At 38.2% G+C, this 7,680-nt stretch overlaps 1 protein-coding gene across 1 annotated transcript in view; it reads left to right on the forward strand.

The window, feature by feature from the left end:
- Window positions 1–7,680, forward strand: part of MYCBP2 (MYC binding protein 2, E3 ubiquitin protein ligase) — a 282,186-nt gene that overhangs the window by 85,360 nt on the left and 189,146 nt on the right. The gene's annotated exons all lie outside the window — the stretch shown is intronic.

The raw sequence follows: 7,680 nt of genomic DNA on the forward strand, positions 1-7,680 counted from the left end.
GCCATTCTCCTGCCTCAGCCTCCCGAGTAGCTGGGACTACAGGCGCCCGCCACCTCGCTTGGCTAGTGTTTTTGTATTTTTTAGTAGAGATGGGGTTTCACCATGTTACCCAAGATGGTCTCAATCTCCTGACCTCATGATTCGCCCATCTCGGCCTCCCCTGTTTTCTTATTCTTTTATGCTCCTTATCATTTGGGCATAGTCCTACTATGCTTTGCTCCAGATCAGTGCATAACTATGCTTTTGTGTGTCTTTTTTTGGAAAAAGCTCGTTCTAGTTATATACAGGAAGGGTAATACGGCAGGTCTGCAGGTTTTATTTACAAAGATGTTTATCTTTTCCTCATTGTTTATGATAATTTCTTAGTTTAAAAATACATTTAACTGGCCAGGCATGGTGGCTCACGCCTGTAATCCCAGTGCTTTGGGAGGCTGAGGTGGGCGGATCACGAGATCAAGAGATGGAGACCATCCTGGCCAACATGGTGAAACCGCATCTCTACTAAAAGTACAAAAAAATTAGCTGGGCATGGTGGTGTGCACCTGTAGTCCCAGCTACTCAGGAGGCTGAGGCAGGAGAATCACTTGAACCCGGGAGGTGGAGGTTGCAGTGAGCCGTGATTGTGCCACTGCACTCCAGCCTGGTGACAGAGTGAGACTCCGTCTCAAAAGAAAACAAACAAAAAAATTTTTAACTGTGGTTATAATTGGTATTTGAATACGCAGAGATAAATATATGTATTACTAAAGATTTCCTTGCTCAGTAAATTTTTTTTTTGTAGGATTAAGACAAATTGTAATGGAGGTCTATGATTTTATTTCTCCACTAGGCAAAATTTTGGTTAGAAATGTTTACTGATACTGCATGTTTTAAATGCTTATTAGATATGGCATGATATTTGATGCGTGAAATAAACCTTTTACCCATTTAACCATCATTATACATTTTTTTCTAGCTATTCTTTTTGTTAATATATGGAATAAGGAGTAAAATATATGATACACATGGTGAATTCTAGTTTTATTAAACTTAAATTGTAAAACATACTTGGCACATGAAGAGTGTTCTTCATAGCATCTGATAAGTGAAGTTGATTGAAAAGGTGAAAATTTACTATTGTTTGACTTTGCGTGCATAATGTTCTTTAAAGGATATTTTAGGCCAGGCGCGGTGGCTCAAGCCTGTAATCCCAGCACTTTGGGAGGCCGAGACGGGCGGATCACGAGGTCAGGAGATCGAGACCATCCTGGCTAACACGGTGAAACCCCGTCTCTACTAAAAAAAATACAAAAAACTAGCCGGGCGAGGTGGCGGGCGCTTGTAGTCCCAGCTACTTGGGAGGCTGAAGCAGGAGAATGGCGTAAACCCCGGAGGCGGAGCTTGCAGCTGAGATCCGGCCACTGCACTCCAGACTGGGCGACAGAGCAAGACTCCGTCTCAAAAAAAAAAAAAAAAAAGGATATTTTAATGAGATTAATATAGATACTGTCAGTATTTACATTATATAAGTATGTGGGAAAATTGCATGTTAAATGGATAGAATTAAAACAGGATAGAATTAAGTTTCTGACATGTGGTAATTAATACTTTTTTATGTTGATATAATTTTTTAAGATTAGTTATCATTATATCTGTTTACTACCTGTTTTTTCTTTCTTTAGAAATATTAGGTTGAGCAACATGAATGGACCTACAAAATACAGCTATCTCTTACGTTTAAACTACAGTATAGCACATCCTTACACTTCATTATTCACATTTAATTATTTGCCAAATGCTGTTTATCTTGTTACTCTTTTTCTCTTCCCTGCTAAAAAAGCTATTCTTCTCTAGGTATAGTATATTTGTGCATATAGGAAATAAAGGAACATTGAATTGTGCATTGGTAACTTGACATAACTTGGTTGATTGTGGAATATTCTTTTGCCATTTATTTTTAAATTTGACATAAACCTGTGAAACATAATTGTAAACACTAACCCTTTAAAGTTAAAAAAAATCTTCAACTAGTTAAATATTTAAAGAAATTATGTTGTTGTATCTGAATTTCCAAAGATAGATTGAGGTTCTAGGCACTTAGTGTATATTTTGTGACAAATAGGTTTCATCTGCAGTCCTAAATATGTAGAACATCTGTAGAAACACTTTATTCAGATTATTGGTGCACATAAATTTTATCTTGTCCTTATTTTTTGGTAGAACTCTTTCTTACACAGATCACCCTCCTTCATGTTTGTTAAAACAATATGTAGTGAGTATCTTTTCTTGATGAGTGGAATCTTCAGTGTGAACCTCAATTATGGCAGTCCTTGCTTTCCATGGTACTGAGATTAACAGAAATTTGTGCACATTGAAACCATGTCCTCCCCTTTCACAGTCACCACAGTTACCTAGAATCATGCGAAAGGAGAACAGAGTTCCCATATGCCTGTGTTTCAGTTAACACAGCACTATGCAAAGTGATGCCTGCTTGTATGTTTTGTTTGTTTGTTTATTTATTTATTTTGAGATGAAGTCTCGCTCTGTTGCCCAGCCTGGAGTGCAGCAGCACAGTCTTGGCTCACTGCAACCTCCCCTTCCCAGGTTCAAGCGATTCTCCTACCTCAGCCTCCTGAGTAGCTGGGACTACAGGTGCCCGCCACCATGCTCGGCTAATTTTTGTATTTTTAATAGAGGCGAGGTTTCACGGTGTTGGCCAGGCTGGTTTCAAACTCCTGACCTCAAATGATCCACCTACCTCAGCTTCCCAAAGTGTTGGGATTATAAGTGTGAGCCACTGCGCCCAGCCTATTTTATTTTAAACAAATATTTTTGCATTTGGACAAGAATTCTAACTGTGTATTCATTTTTTAAAAAATCAAACTTCAGAGTCATTCAGTGACTTTGGAAATCCTTATACTGTATTAAGTAATTAAAAAACTATTCTGATATGACACTTTTATGATTTTATATTATTCTTAGCACTCCATTAAGCAATTTTATTTAAAAACACATTTTTATAAGAAACAAAATTAGATGAATATGATATACCCACACTCCCATAGGAATAAAACAAGAAAGATAAATACCAAAATATTAACAATGCTTTTTCCTGACAGATGAGTTTATAGATGATTTTTTATTTTCTTCTTTACAATTTGTTTCCTAAATATTCTCCAATAAGCATATTAGAGTGTAAATAGAGTAAAAGTTACGTTTTATAACTGAAGCCATTTAAAAAAAAATACTGATTAGGTTTAAGGCATCTATACTTTGCTTACCTTTGCTTTTTAAGAAATGTTTTTATTTTAATTGGATGGAGGAGTCTCTTTCAGGTGCTGTGCTTTTCATTACTTTCGGGCCATGGTTCTCAAGTTGTTCTCAAAGGGACCAGCATCACTTGGGCACTTGTTACGAGTACCCAGGCCCCACTCCAGATCTCTACTGAAGCAAAAACTGGAGGAGTACAGCCAGTAAACTGTGCTTTAATAGCGTTCCAGGTGATTCTGATGCTCCCAAAGTGTGAGACTTAGTGCGTTAGGTCAGTTGTTTGCACTTTGTGGTTTTATCCATTGACCTTCTGTATCAGAATCACCTAGGCCTAATGAATCAGAATTTATAGGTCAAGGGCCTTGGAAACAGATTTGAGTCACTTGCACAGTGTTCTAAGGCTCTTCTCGGGCACTGTGCTAGAAAATATTGTATTGGCTTTGCTCCCGTAAGGAATAGAAACGTCAAATAAAATTTTAGTTTTCCAATTTCCATACATACATGTCTTTTATTTCTTTGGCCTGTTGATACTTTTTAGAAACTAACAATTTAGTAGTATGTTAGTAATTATACTTGTTAGTAATTGGCCTTTACCTGTGTTAACATTTCAGAATTTAAGAATTAGATTATGTTAGATTATTTTACTTGACTTTTCTGTCTTATTTACCAAGTCTGATCTAAGTTTTTCATAGTTGATCAGAACTTTGAGCTCTAGTTCTTTTTTTTTTGAGTCAGTGTCTCACTCTGTTGCCCAGACTGGGGTGCACTGGTACGATCTCAGCTCACTGCAACCTCTGCCTCCCGGTTTCAAGCGATTCTCCTACCTCAGCCTCCCGAGTAGCTGGGATTATAGGCATGCACCACCACACCTGGCTAATTTTTGCATTTTTAGTAGAGATAGGGTTTCACCATGTTGGCCAGGCTGGTCTCAAACTCTTGACCTCAGGTGATCGGCCTGCCTCAGCCTCCCAAAGTGCTGGGAGTACAGGTGTGAACCACTGAGCTCAGCCTGGGCTGTAGTTCTTGTACTAAAGCCTTGCTCAGACAGCCTCAGGCCTGTTGATGTAATTTAGTTACTGTTTTATCACACCAGGTCTCCTATAATGGAATGTGCTATTGAAACCCAAAAAAGCAATGTTATTACTGCTTTTTCATAAATTTTGAACTTTGTCTTTAATTTTAAATCTTTGTGTCATTAATATTCTACTTAATTTTTTCTTAAATTTATCTTTTTAGGTATTAATAGTATTCATTTATAGATTTTAGTTCAATGGTTTATGATAATTTTTTAGATTATATTGGGTTGGTTAATGTATTAATTTAACTGTGTAAGTGAAGTGCTTATTCAGTGAAATTCTTAAGTAGGGCTCTTGAAGTCATCAGAAGAACTAATGGATGATTATATTAAGAATTTAATCTTTACATTCTTTTTTTTTTTTTTTTTTTTTTTTGAGACGGAGTCTCGCTCTGCCGCCCAGGCTGGAGTGCAGTGGCAGGATCTCAGCTCACTGCAAGCTCCGACTCCCGGGTTCATGCCATTCTCCTGCCTCAGCCTCCCGAGTAGCTGGAACTACAGGCGCCCGCCACGTCGCCCGGCTAGTTTTTTGTATTTTTAGTAGAGACGGGGTTTCGCCATGTTAGCCAGGATGGTCTCGATCTGCTGACCTCGTGATCCGCCCGTCTCGGCCTCCCAAAGTGCTGGGATTACAGGCTTGAGCCACCGCGCCCGGCCAATCTTTACATTCCTTATCAGCACTCTGTTTCATAAGGAAAATTAAACTCCAATAATGTTAGCTTTTTCTTCTTTCTTCTAAGTATCCAAGTTTCATAATTATGAGCTGTGGATGGGCTAAACCTATGTCCTGGCTTAACTGGGAGAGTCCCATTTTATAGGTGTCCAGGCATATTTCTTAATAGTGCCCTTTTTTACTCTCAGTAGAGTCTCATTTGGGTAGTAAGTTATATGGTTAGCCTCACTATAGAGTATGGTGGTTGAGAGCATCTGTTCTGCAGTTTTTAGACTTGGGATCAAATCCTGGCTTCTTAAGTTTTACCACCTATATATGACCTTGGAATTTTAATCACCCTGAACATCAGTTTTCTTACCTTCAAAATGGTGATAAATTTACCTACCTACCTAAGGATGTTCATGAGGATTAAGGGATACAGGTAAAAGTGCCTAGCATATACTAATCCCTAAATAAATGCTTCCTGGTGATTGTGGTGGTGGTGGGAGACTATTTAGTAGTCTATACTTTTCTTTGAGCTTGATTCTCTTTCAGCTCTGGCCTTGACTTAATTACTTTTCTTACAACATTGGCATGCTAATCACAAAACTTTGATTATTACTGGGAAAAATCCACAACAGCTTTTCTAGAATAAAGCATTCAATTTTCATAGGAAAAAATTAGAAAAAAAATTATTTTTTTATTTTTGTTAATTTTTTGTTATACTTTAAGTTCTAGGGTACATGTGTACAATGTGCAGGTTTGTTACGTATGTATACATGTGCCATGTTGGTGTGCTGCACCCATTAACTCGTCATTTACGTTAGGTATATCTCCTAATGCTATCCCTCTCCCTCCCCCCACCGCACGAAAGGCTCCGGTGTGTGATGTTCCCCTTCCCATGTCCAAGTGTTCTCATTGTTCAATTCCCACCTATGAGTGAGAACATGCAGTGTTTGGTTTTTTGTCCTTGCAATAGGTTGCTTAGAATGATGATTTCCAGCTTCATCCATGTCCCTACAAAGGATGTGAACTCGTCCTTTTTTATGGCTGCTGCGTAGTATTCCATGGTGTATATGTGCCACATTTTCTTAATCCAGTCTATCATTGATGGACATTTGGGTTGGTTCCAAGTCTTTGCTATTGTGAATAGTGCCGCAATAAACATACGTGTGCATATGTCTTTATAGCAGCATGATTTTTAATCCTTTCGGTATATTCCCAGTAATGGGATGGCTAGGTCAAATGGTATTTTTAGTTCTAGGTGCTTGAGAAATCACCACACTGTCTTCCACAATGGTTGAACTAGTTTATTTACTCCCACCAACAGTGTAAAAGTGTTCCTATTTCTCCACATCCTCTCCAGCACCTGTTGTTTCCTGACTTTTTAATGATGGCTATTCTACCTGGTGTGAAATGGTATCTCATTGTGGTTTTGATTTGCATTTCTCTGATGGCCAGTGATGATGAGCATTTTTTCATGTGTCTGTTGGCTGCATAAATGTGTTCTTTTGAGAAGTGTCATATCCTTTGCCCACTTTTTGATGGGGTTCTTTTTTTCTTGTAAATTTGTTTGAGTTCTTTGTAGATTCTGGATATTAGCCCTTTGTCAGATGATTAGATTGCAAAAATTTTCTCCCATTCTGTAGGTTGCCTGTTCACTCTGATGGTAGTTTCTTTTGCTATGCAGAAGCTCTTTAGTTTAATTAGATCCCATTTGTCAATTTTGGCTTTTGTTGCCATTGCTTTTGGTGTTTTAGACATGAAGTCTTTGCCCATGCCTATGTCCTGAATGGTATTACCTAGGTTTCCTTCTAGGGTTTTCATCGTTTTAGGTCTAACATTTAAGTCTTTAATCCATCTTGAATTAATTTTTGTATAAGGTGTAAGGAAGGGATCCAGTTTCAGCTTTCTATGTATGCTAGCAAGTTTTCCTAGCACCATTTATTAAGTAGGGAATCCTTTCCCCATTTCTTGTTTTTGTCAGGTTTGTCAAAGGTCAGATGGTTGTAGATGTGTGGTATTATTTCTGAGGACTCTGTTCTGTTCCATTGGTCTCTATCTCTGTTTTGGTACCAGTACCATGCTGTTTTGGTTACTGTAGCCTTGTAGTATAGTTTCAAGTCAGGTAGATGCCTCCAGCTTTGTTCTTTTGGCTTAGGATTGTCTTGGCAATGCAGGCTCTTTTTTGGTTCCATGTGAACTTTAAAGTAGTTTTTTCCAGTTCTGTGAAGAACGTCATTGGTAGCTTGATGGGGATGGCATTGAACCTATAAATTACCTTGGGCAGTATGGCCATTTTCATGATGTTGATTCTTCCTATCCATGAGCATGGAATGTTCTTCCATTTGTTGGTGTCCTCTTTTATTTCACTGAGCAGTGGTTTGTAGTTCTCCTTGAAGAGGTCCTTCACATCCCTTGAAAGTTGGATTCCTAGGTATTTTATTCTCCTTGAAGCAATTGTGAATGGCAGTTCACTCATGATTTGGCTCTCTGTTTGTCTGTTACTGGTGTATGAGAATGCTTATGATTTTTGCACATTGATTTTGTTTCCTGAGACTTTGCTGAGGTTGCTTATCAGCTTAAGGAGATTTTGGGCTGAGATGATGGGATTTTCTAAATACACAATCATGTCATCTGCAAACAGGGACAATTTGACTTCCTCTTTTCCTAATTGAATACCCTTTATTTCTTTCTCCTGCCT

This window comes from Colobus angolensis, unplaced genomic scaffold (genome assembly GCF_000951035.1).
Source record: "Colobus angolensis palliatus isolate OR3802 unplaced genomic scaffold, Cang.pa_1.0 Scaffold374, whole genome shotgun sequence".
NCBI lineage: Eukaryota > Metazoa > Chordata > Mammalia > Primates > Cercopithecidae > Colobus > Colobus angolensis.